The sequence below is a fragment of the Sus scrofa genome, chromosome 5 (genome assembly GCF_054392235.1).
Source record: "Sus scrofa isolate SSC_HxYL_T2T_F1_AM1 chromosome 5, Sscrofa_HxYL_maternal_Yorkshire_Landrace_v2.0, whole genome shotgun sequence".
Taxonomy (NCBI): domain Eukaryota; kingdom Metazoa; phylum Chordata; class Mammalia; order Artiodactyla; family Suidae; genus Sus; species Sus scrofa.
The window spans coordinates 68391379-68403550 of NC_139387.1; the positions used below are offsets into that span (position 1 = coordinate 68391379).

The window sequence follows — 12172 nt, forward strand, 5'->3', positions numbered from 1 at the left end:
AGATGCACCAATGGGGTATGAGTTCTCTTTATCTCTCTCATCTGTGTCTGTCCCCAGCCTCTACTCCCCTTACTATGTTGTGGAATTCCTCTGTGGGGCAATAGTGGCCTGAGTGGAGTCTGAGAAGGTATATGGGAGTGGGCTGTGGTGGAGCAGACACCATCAGAGATCTGGACCCCTTCTGAGGAACTGCTTGAGTGAGTGCCAACAATGGCCACTGCCACCCCCACCCCCAACCCAGGCTCTTCCCCAAGACCTGGATGCCTCTGTGTGTGATGGTCAGATCCTTTCCCCTGTTCATGGCTGCCCCAGATACAGTGCCATGCTGTGACATGGAGTGAGTAAGGCAAAATGTCTACTGTGCTCAAGCTGGGGTATTTGGAAAAACAGTGGAGGAAAACCCAGCATCCCCAGAGCAAACCTCTGTCCAGGTTTGGAGGCAAGCTGGCTTGTGCATTCATGTTCATGTTTTCATACTCACTCCCTAAGAGCAGTGTCTAGTGGTCCCACAGCACTCTTGTCTGTCCCAGTAGTCCTCCAGAAAGGCACAGCCCAATCTGTGGCTTGACTTGTTTACTCCCAGGGTGGGTCTCCATCAATATAATCTCCCTTTTCCTCTGAGTCCCCTCCCAGGGTCACTGGTTCTGATCCAATCACTTTTCTTCCCTTCCTCCCTGATTATTTGTGTATCTTTCTTACAGCTTTGGTTATACAGATGTCCTTCTGTCAGTTTCCAGCTAGTTTTCAGTGAGAAGTGGTCCACATGTAAATCTATTTAAGATGTGATTGTAGGAGATGGGCTCTCTCTCTTCTTCCTCCATCATCTTGGTCTGAACCTCTTTTATTCACTTTGAATATAGCACACTTTCACCTCCCTTTTGACCTGCAAAGTTTCTGCTGAAAACCTAAATTATAGCCTTAAGGGAGTTCCCTCGTAATAGCTGGTAGCTTTTCCCTTGATGCTTTTAATAGTCTCTCTATTTTTAATTTTTACCATTATAATTATAATGTGTTTTTTGTGGACCTCTTTGGGTTCATACAGTTTGGGACCCTCCTCGCTCCCTGACAGGGATGTCTGTTTTCTTTCCCAGGTTAGGAAAGTTTTCTCTCTTGTTTCTTCAAATAAGTTCTCTGCCCATTTCTGTATCTTGTCGCCTTCTGAGACCTCTATAATGCAAATACTTGTCTAAGTGATGTTGCCCCGTAAGTGTCTTAAACTGTTCTCAGGTAAAAAACAAAAACAAAAACAAAAACAAAAAAACAAAAAAAACTTCTTTCTTTATTGTGTTTGGCTTTGGCGATATCCACTACTATGTCTTCCAGATTGCTGATTTTCATCTGCATGTAACCTACTGTTGGATCCTTTGAGTCTATTTAAAAATTAAAAATTTTATTGTAGTCTTCAGCTCTGTTTGGTTGTCCTGCTGTAGTTAAAATTCTTGCTGTGTTCATCCATTCTTCTTCTGAGTTTATTGAGCATCTTTATGATCATATCCTTAAACTTTGTAGGTAAATTGGTTATCTACACTTTGTTTACTTCTTTTTCTGTTATCTTTTTTTTCTTGTTCCTTCTCTTGGGACATCTTGTCTCTGTCATTTTCCATACCTCTCTGTCTATTTCTATATATTAGGAGGTTTGGTCATGTTTCTTGTTCTTGGAGCAGTGGTCTTATATAGGAAATGTCCTGTGGGGCCCAGCAGCAGACTTCTCTGGACACCAGAGCCGTCTGCTCTAAGTGTGGCCCCCATGTGGACTGCATGGGCTGACACCATGTCAGGACACTGGTAGGTGGGGCTAATTCCCCTCTTTTGGTTATATTTGCTGCAAACATTTTTCCACTTCATTGCCTTTTTTTTTCCACTTTTTAAAGTGAAATATTAACAATCTGGGTGCTGATTACTTCAGTGTTGTATTTGTTTCCTGGGGCTTCTATAATAAAGTAGCAGATTATTAATATTACCAGCACCTAAGAAATGCCCTTGGACACTGTCTCCAGGAATAACTCCTCACCATGGTAACTGTTACTCATTCTTCACTATTATACCTTCTGGGAATAAATCCCCACTATAATAAGTTTTGTCCTAATTTATAACTGCAGAGATTAGATTTACCTGGTTTTAGGCTACATAAATAAATGGAATTTTTAAAGAACAAACTATTTGGCATCTTCTTTCTTTTGCTTGAAATTGTGTTTATGAATATTAATCCATGATGACATGAAAAGATAATTTAAATAAAAGAAATATCAGAAGGAGATGCTCAGCATTACAAATAATAGGGAATTGTAAATTGAAAGAACTCAAGATAACCATTTATCTTGGTAAAGATTTTATTGGCAAAGTTAGATAAGTAACATACCTTGTTGGCAAAGATGTGAGAAAGGAGGCAATTTTGAACATTGTTATTTGGGGTTAACAGCTGCTCAAGCTCTCTTAAAACATTAAATATCAACTAAAATTTAATTTACATAGATTTTGATATAGAAATTTCACTGCAGCAGATTTACCCTATAGATATCCTGTATGGCAAATATTACTGTATTAAGTGCTATTCACTGGAGAGTTTTTACATAATTACTACATTCTGGGACAAAACCAAAAATTCATTGACATGAACTAGTTAAATAAATTTTGGTCTATCCATTTCGTGTAGTATTTGTAACTGCTTACGAAAAATTGAGACAGTTCCTTATGCACCAATATGGAACAAACAATCTGTGAGATAGTTTTTAAAACAAAAACATAAAGAGGACTCTTGTTTATAGTTATGTAACATTTGGTTTGGTATATAGCATGTATGCCATTGTACTTTTCTAGAATACCTCTGGAATAATATCAAGGCAAATATAATATTTGCTCTGAGAAGGAAACTGGGTGAATAGGAAACAAGATAGGTAAAAAGAATGTTCAACATGTCATACTTTTTACATTTTGAACAATGTGAATGCATTCATTTCAAATAAATGTAGTTAAATGATTAAAAAAGGTAAATATACAATATTTACTTGAGTCAATGAATTTGTTTCATGACTTCTGATTTAATGGTTCTTGAAATTTCAAAAATATGAAACTAAAACAGGAAGCTTGTTTTGTCACTCCTCTGCTCAAAATCCTCCAATAGCTTCTCATTACCCTCATGAAAAAATCAAAGTTCTTGCAGTAACTTCTAGTGCCCTACACGCGTTCACCTGTATTACTTCTCTGACTCACTTCTCTCACTTTGCTCCAGCCTCGCAGGACCTCTTGCTATTTCGTCATGAATGCTAAATACACTCCTACCTCCACTATTTTTACTGTGAGGAGCCCATCCCATCAGGCCACTCACAAAGCTTGCTCATTCAAGATATTATACTAACGTCATTTCTCAAGAAGGATGTTCCTGGCCACCCTATTTAAAAAATGAACTCTTGGAGTTCCCATCGTGGCGCAGTGGTTAACAAATCTGACTAGGAACCATGAGGTTGCGGGTTCAATCCCTGGCCTTGCTCAGTGGGTTAAGGATCTGGCCTTGCCCTGAGCTGTGGTGTAGGTCACAGACACGGCTCAGATCCCGCGTTGTTATGGCTCTGGCGTAGGCCAGTGGCTATGGCTCTGATTTGACCCCTAGCCTGGGAACCTCCATATGCTGTGGGAGCGGCCCTCAAAAGGCAAAAAGACAAGAAAAAAAAAAAAAAAGAATTCTCTTCTTTTTACCTTCATATGCGAAAAGGTAGTTTGTGATAGAGCAAAAAGTAAGGAACTGCAAGCCACAGAGGAACTGTTAGAAGGACTAAGCAATGAGGCCCGACTGTATAGCACAGGGAACTATATCTAGTCTCTTGGGATAGAACATGATGGAAGATAATATGAGAAAAGGAATATATATATATATATATACACACACATATATACATGTGTATGACTGGGTCACTATGCTGTACAGTGGAAACTGACACATCCTGAAAATCAACTGTACTCAAATAAATAATAAATAGATAAATAAATAAAAATAAAAACTCAAAAAAGAGTAAGGAACTGCATATCACTCCAAAGCATTTATCCCCTTCTTAAGTGCTAGCTAAACTACCTGATATATTTGGATTGTTGCTCCTCATCCCCCCCCCCAACTACTAACATCCCTGTATTAGAATGAGGGATTCAGAAGAATAAGATATTTTTGCATTTTTTTTTAGTATTGATCTGTGAAAACTGGCATTTTATTTTTATTTTTAATTTATTTTATAATGATTTTTATTTTTGCCATTATAGCTGGTTTACAGTTTTCTGTCAATTTTCTACTGTACAGCAAAGTGACCCAATTACACACACACACACACACACACACACACACACACACACACAAATATATATACGTATATATACATTCTTTTTCTCACATTATCTTCCATCATGTTCCATTACAAGTGATTAGATTTAATTCCCTGTGCTATACAGCAAGATTTCATTGCTTACCCACTCTAAATGCAATAGTTTGCATCTATTAACCCCAGACTCCCAGTCCATCCCACTCCCTCCCTGACCCCTTGGCAACCACAGGTCTCTTCTCCAAGTCCATGAATTTCTTTTCTGTGGAAAGATTCATTTGTGCCGCATATTAGATTCTAGATATAAGTGATATCATATGGTATTTGGCTTTCTCTTTCTGACTTACTTCACTTAGTATGAAAGTCTTTAGTTCCATCCATGTTGCTGCAAATGGTATTATTTTGTTAAAACTTTCCTTGAAAAAGATACATTGCATGTTCTTCTTTTAATTTCTGTTGTTTCAATGGCTAGAACAGTGCGCGGCACATTGTGGGTAATCAGTCAGCAGTGTATTAAATGGCCCATGTCTCTCATATTGTTCCCCATGTTACTTAGCTTTAATCATAACATAATTTTTCTTCATTTTCTAAGTTAGCCTCCTAGACATCAACCAATCAACAAATCTATGCTGACTTACCACCAGAAATTCTGTGAACTTGAGAAAAAATAACAGTGTGAAAGATATGAATCACATCAGCAGTTCAAGATCACTAAATGATTTATTAGGAAATGGATTTTTTAAAGTTCTTAAATGATACAAAGTAAATAGCTCCAAATTTCTCTGACAGTGAGGAATGAGTTTTGATATAAATTTTCCTTCTTTATTGCATTTTTATCCTTTCCTCCAACCACATCTGTACACACAATGAGCATCATAGAATACACAAGATAAAAATACAAAAATAATCTTCTATTGTATTTGAAAGGTGGGAAGAAATAATGCTCTTCGGGTCTGTTTACTTGAAAACCTAGATTTGCATTCGGTTGCCTCAGAAGTGAGATCAAATGAAATGAAAGATGAACCCTAAGGACCATTTCCTCTTCTTGACCTATAATCTGTGACCCAGTTACTGAGAATTAAAGGGAGGGGGGAGAATATGAAATGAAAACTTACAGTTTGTTAGAAATAGATAAGCCATTCAGCCTTATCCAGGGATGAGTAGCTCCTTTTCCATGTAATCCAACCCAGTGATTGTAGTTTGTTTTTGACTGCATGAAGATCTATGGGAAAATTAGAATCATTAGCATTACTCATCAATGCTAACATTTTACTATGGAGTTCTCATAAAATACTGGACACATTTGACTTCAAATGTCCCTATGATAACTAGAGCAGGCATTAATAGCTCCATCATGCAGAGAGGAAATGGAGACAGAAAGGTCTCCATGAATGAATCACCCAGTTCTTTTTGTCTTGGAGAAAGTTATCAAAGAAGGGGCATGATGGACTGAAAAAAAAAATCTGCATGGAATACAATAGACAGGTGAATATGGGTGCACTAAACCTAGAACTTCTCTTCATCAGAAACATCTTAAAAATGTGGAAAGAGGAGTTCCCATTGTACTTCAGTGGGTTAAGAACCCAACTAAACTTCATGAGGATGCAGGTTCGATGCCTGGCCTCGCACAGATCCAGCATTGCTACAAGCTGTGGCATAGTTTGCAGATATGGCTTGGATCCAGTGCTGCCATGACTGTGGCATAGGCCTGCAGCGGCAGATTTGACCCCTAGTCTGGGAACCTCCATGTACTGCAAGCGTGTCTGTAAAGAGAATAAATAGAGTAAATTAATTAATTAGTTAAATAAGACAACCCAAATATCAACTTTAAATTTATTTAAAAAAAGGAATGTGAAATGACATGGCTCAAATCTAGAGATACTTGCAGTGGTTTAGGTTAAAGAACAAATAAAATATCCTTATAACTCATTAAGAAAACAAAATTATCCAATAAGAAAAAAATGGGCAAAAATTAAGAATATATTTCAAATAAATAAAACACATTGCCAATACATGTGAAAAGATGCCAAGCTCACTTCCCAAGGGTTAGATAAATGCAAATCAAAACTATAAAGATATATTTACAGCAGTTCAATTGGCAAAAATTAAATAACAACACTGAGTGTGTTGGATGGTAAAGACCAAAGATGTCTTTAAAACTGTTGCTAAAATTATATTAAAAATAATTTTGAATTATCATATAAAATTGAACTTTTACATACCCAGTTACCCAATGATTCCACTCTTAGAGTGATTTGTGATAAAGAAATGATAGGACGCAGGGAAAAATCTTGCAAAGACATGTCTAGGACTGTTTAATGAAGGACAATTCCTAACAAAAAAAAAAATCTGGAAACAACCCAAATCCCATCATCTAGACTATGATTAAAGTATATCTGCACTATGGAATATCACATAGCAGTGATAATGAAGAAACTCTAGCTGAGTTTTAAAACAGATTATTGCGCTTATATGCTGTGTAAACTTAAGCAAATAGACGTTCCTAAGCATTTTTTTAATCTATAAAGTGGGAACCATACTCCCTATTTTAAAGATTTTTGTATTGAAATGATGTATGCAAAATGTCTGAAACATCTTTAACATAAAAATATTGTTAATTATTTGCAATCATTGTTTTAGTCATTAGAAATATTTTCTTATGGATGAAAATTTGGAACTATAAAGTAATATTCTTTCCTAAAAGCAATGTACCTCTGTCTCTGTCTCTCTGTCTCTGTCTCTGTTTGTCTCTCTCTCTCTCACACACACACACAGATACACACCAACCAGTATTTTTCAACTGTAATTACATTGTATAAGAGGAAAATTATAATAATTTATTTTTAATGTTTAGGAGAAATGTATGGGTATCACAGAAATGTCAAAATATGCTTATCATTCTCAGGTCTCTGAAAAAGCACTAAAATTAAATATTCCTTAGTTTTTCATTTACATATTTTTGCTAGATGTCAGGGATATACATAAATGTATAAAAGCCAGTCTCAGTTTTCAAATATCAATGGATTTAAGTAATTGCTCTAATTACACTCTTATGTTTTGTAAATCTGCAAAAGACTGAACATCCTAAACCATTAGCATGAGAGTAATTCTGTTCCACAACAAAGTTTACCACAGGGATTGCATAGTGTATAGCTTGGATCTAATCAACATCAAAAGCTTTAAATTTCAAAGGAGCTTGAATAGTTTGTGGATATATGGAGATGAAAGGTATAAGCAGTGTCACTGAAACTTCAAAGTCCAGAAACTTCAAAGGCTGGAGGAAAACCGAGGAGAACAAAACTGGAAGTAAAAAGAGAACTATGAATTAAAATAAAGTTAATTTCCTGAGAGTAAAACAAAACTCATGTCATTTAGGAACTGATCACAATTGAAGTTTAAATTGATCAAGATGCTTGTAATCTGTCACTATATTTTTGTATTTTTTTAAACTTCATATTCCACTACTTAGTGCATTCATTTTTTATAGCAATGTCACTCATTTACATTGTTATTTTAAGGATATAAGAATTTCATAAACAAGAAAACATAAGGCTTTTAACCCATATTTCATAAGACATTAATAGAAATAGCGTTGCTAGGACTAAACATTATAAATAAGTTCAGTGCCTAAATTGAAGCCCTAGAAGGAAATCTACAGAATCTCTTCAATAGGATTTATACTCCCAAATCTTATAAGTGAAGCCAAATGTGATGTAGATTTCCTTTTCCAGAAAAGAGACGTGTCCTTTGTCATTCAGGATTATGAGTAAAACAAAAAATCATTTTTGAAGAATCATTCCAACAAAATTCACTCCTGTGTTTTTCATTCTACCCTGTCCATGGCCATGGAAGTGAAAAACTTACCTTCCCTGGGCAGTGCCATCCCTCCCAAATATTGAAGGTGGGAGAACAGGACTCAATACGATGAAATGTTGTCTCTTTCAGACTATTCACACCATTTAAGGTGGTTTCTCTTTTGCCCTGTCTTAGCTCCCAGAGGCTAAATACTGAACAGTCTAGTGTATGCTAAAATGTGAAGATGCAATGCGTATTGTCAAAAGACTGAAAATCATCCCATGGCATCCCTGCCCACCACAAACCTATTTATCTTGGTTTAAAAAAAAAACAATTATTTCAAGGCTCTGTTGCACGTGTGTCCCCTCCTCTGCAGGTAAATCCGCACCAGTATGTACAAGTGCTTCAAACCAAATTGGCCAAATAATACTGAAGGAAAGCCAACACAATTATACTAACATAAGACATATGAACACCTCCCGAAGCACTTATTCAGGTTTAATAAACATACCTGCTCCTTTTGGTCATCAATCTTAATGAGACTAGAATCCAGGTTTTGGCATTAACTTCTCACTCTCATCCCAAATTTTCTCTTCTGTTGAAAAATAGTAACAGTCTTTTCCACAACAGGACCATTTTCCTTGACATGCGCCATAATCTTTACCTTGAAAAAACCCACCATCATCCACAACCTCAGTCTCATTTAGAGACTTGTGCTTTTTTGTGAATTTCATTTCTTTTTTTTTTCTTTTTTTTTTTTTTTTTTTTTTTTTTGTCTTTTCTAGGGCAGCACCCATGGCATATGGAGGTTCCAGGCTAGGGATCTAATTGGAGCTGCAGCCGCCAACCTACACCAGAGCCACAGCAACGCCAGATCCAAGCTGCATCTAAGACCTACCCCACAGCTCACAGCAACACTGGATCCTTAACCCACTGAGTGAGGCCAGGGATTGAACCCGCAACCTCATGGTTCCTAGCCAGATTTGTTAACCACTGCGCCACTACGGGGGATACTTCCATGAAAAAAAAAAAAAACCCTGTCAGCTATCAGTCTCAGTATTTAATATTTGCCAGTATTAGGTAGTAAAGCTGAGTGCTCGTCAACATCTGGTCCAGAAGTTTGTTTTTTCTTTTCCTGTTGTATTTTGTATTTCACATTCACAACAGCCCGGTAACACTTCAACCAGTATTATAAAATTAAAATCATGAATGGATATAAGAGAAGATCATGATATTATCACAATTTACTGTAATTCTAAATAACAAGTAAATGACATTGATTAAATGGACATGCACTCAGTGAATATGTAAAGTTAAAATATTTTGAAGTGTCAAAACATGGAATAGATATTTATAAATGATAACTGCATAAATTGTATATACTTGACCCCACGTTATTTTAAAAGTATCTAAAATAATAATAGACATGTGTAAAACAAAATATAAACTGGAAATAGGGAGCTCCCATTGTGGCACAGCGGAAATGAATCTGACTAGGAACCATGAGGTTGTGGGTTTGATCCCTGACCTTGCTCAGTGGGTTAAGGATCCAGCATTGCCGTGAGCTGTGGTGTAGGTTGCAGATGCAGCTCGGATGTGGTGTTGCTGTGGCTGTGGCGTAGGTAGACCCCTGGCGGGGGAACCTCCATATGCCATGAGTGCAGCCCTAAAAAGTAAAAAAAAAAAAAAAAACTGAAAATAAGTCATTAACTGTCTTTTATGCTTTTTGGTCTTTTCAAATAACAGTTTCTAATTTTGATTATATTCAGTATGTGTTAACCCACAAAGATACCCAACGTGGTTTGTTGAATCAAGGAACCAAATAATGAATAGTTATAAGGAAAAAGACATTGAAATGCAAGCTTAATATAGAAAATTAGTATGTAACATATCAAAACCTATGATTTCATTTTGTTCATATAAAAAAAGAGATTAGACTTATTCTGATTTGTGATAAAGTAGTGTTACATTAAGATAAGGAATATAGCAGTCAAATAAAATTCCCCAATTCTTGGCTCAAATGGCAAAGCCCAACTTACATGAAAAATAATTTCAAATAGCTATGTAAATGACACTTTATTTAGTAAAATTTTTGTGAAATCTCAGCCACTTTGTGTGGCATAAAAACTGTAGGGTAGCAAAATAATACACCATCAATATCATGGTCAATACCATAATGAATCTAACATTTCTAGAGAACTGTACAGTTTATGAAGTTCAACAGCAGTTTGACAATTATAGTATCTCATTTTAATTTCAATTTATGTATCTCCTGGTTCATTGTTCTCATAATTAATATGTGAACTGATACTCACCTATATCCTAAGCCTCTGGTTGCCAGCAGGAGGAAAAAACATATTATTCCTAGGATTCCTGAAACAAAATGCTATGGATATTCTGTACAAAATCAAAAAGGCAGAATATATAATGAGCAGAATCCTCAGAAGTCGAGCAAAATTGAAATTCTTCTGGAGTTCCATATTAATATCACTTATCACAAATTTCATTGAATACTGCATTTAAATATACCACTTAATTTGTAAAGAACCAGACATATAATAACAAATATATGAGCACAATTGTTATGATTTCATTTTTTTCTTACTTGACACTGTTTTCAGTAAACAAGAAAAAAATACAGTAAAAAGTATTTACCTCTTTTTTTGTCAGCTGGATGTCTTTGATCTTTCTTTGAATAGTAGAATTTCTGGTCCCTCTTTGACCTTCTCACTCATTTTTGAAGGCTGTGGGCGAAGAACACACTAAGAATCATTTACAGTATTTTATAAGGTATAATTAATTCCATGGAAAAATGGCAACATATTCATCATGAAGTAATGGGGAGTTCTAAATAAGTAATAACCAGGATGAAATGAAAAAAAGTGAAATAGAGAGTTCTTATTGTGGCTCAGCTGGTTAAAAACCCGACATAATTTCCGTGAGGATGCGGTTTGATCCTTGGCTTCCCTCACTGGGTTAAGGATCTGGCGTTCCTGCAAGTTGTGATGTACATCGCAGATGCGGCTCTGATCCAGTGTTGCCTCAGCTTCCGCTCCTATTTGACCTCTAGCCTGGTAACTTCCATGTGCCATAAAAAAGGAAAAAAAAAGAAAAAGTGAAATAACCATTTCTGGGAACATTAGAAAAAATTACTAAAAAAATTTTTCTTTTTGACACCTTTAGAACAGACGTTTTTCATGGTTAAGTAACAATCCATGATAGCTTATGGACATATTATATTAAGCTTTCAGACTATTTAAAAAATAATATAATTTTCAAATTTTAGAAGTTTATATAGGAGTTCCCATCGTGGAGCAATGGAAACGAATCCAACTAGGAAACATGAGGTGGCGGGTTCAATCCCTGGCCTCACTCAGTGGGTTAAGAATCTGGCATTGCTGTGAGCTGTGGTGTAGGTCACAGATGCAGCTCGGATCTGGCATTGCTGTGGCTCTGGCATAGGCCGGCAGCTGTAGCTCCGACTGGACTCCTAGCCTGGGAACCTCCATATGCTGTGGGTGAGGCCCTAAAAAGACAAAAGACAAAAAAAAAAAAAAAGAAGTTTATATAGTTACATGCATACAAAAATCCAGATTAATATCTTCTCTTGAAAAATGATCATCAAATAATAATAAAATGAATAAATATATTACTGTTTATTTTTCAATAAATATTCTTTTTCATAAAATGACAAATTATGGAGTATATCTTGTTAAATTCCTGGAGAGCTGTTTTTTATTTAGCTTTTCCGACTGAATACTTGTGCTACATACCCTAAAAAACAAATTTGTAAATATAAAATTTGTAAATATAAAACTAAGTTTATTTTAATAGAAAAATAATCATATTACTAAACCATTCAAACTTTTCTGGTTACATTTAATACGAGCATGAAGGAATTTGAACTTTGGAAAATTTATTGTTAATCAGTTAGGTAACACAAGTAACTATGGCGGAAACCCCCCACAACTTTATAATAATCCTAAAAGGAATCAAGTATGTCCCAAGCATCTGGAGATAAAAAATTGATATTCTGCATAACGAATATTTTTTACCCATTTCATTTTATCCAT

General features: G+C 35.8%; 1 pseudogene; it reads right to left on the reverse strand.

Moving 5' to 3' along the window:
• Positions 1–4528: 4528 nt before the first annotated feature.
• LOC106507529 (natural killer cells antigen CD94-like) lies at positions 4529–12172 on the reverse strand (annotated as a pseudogene).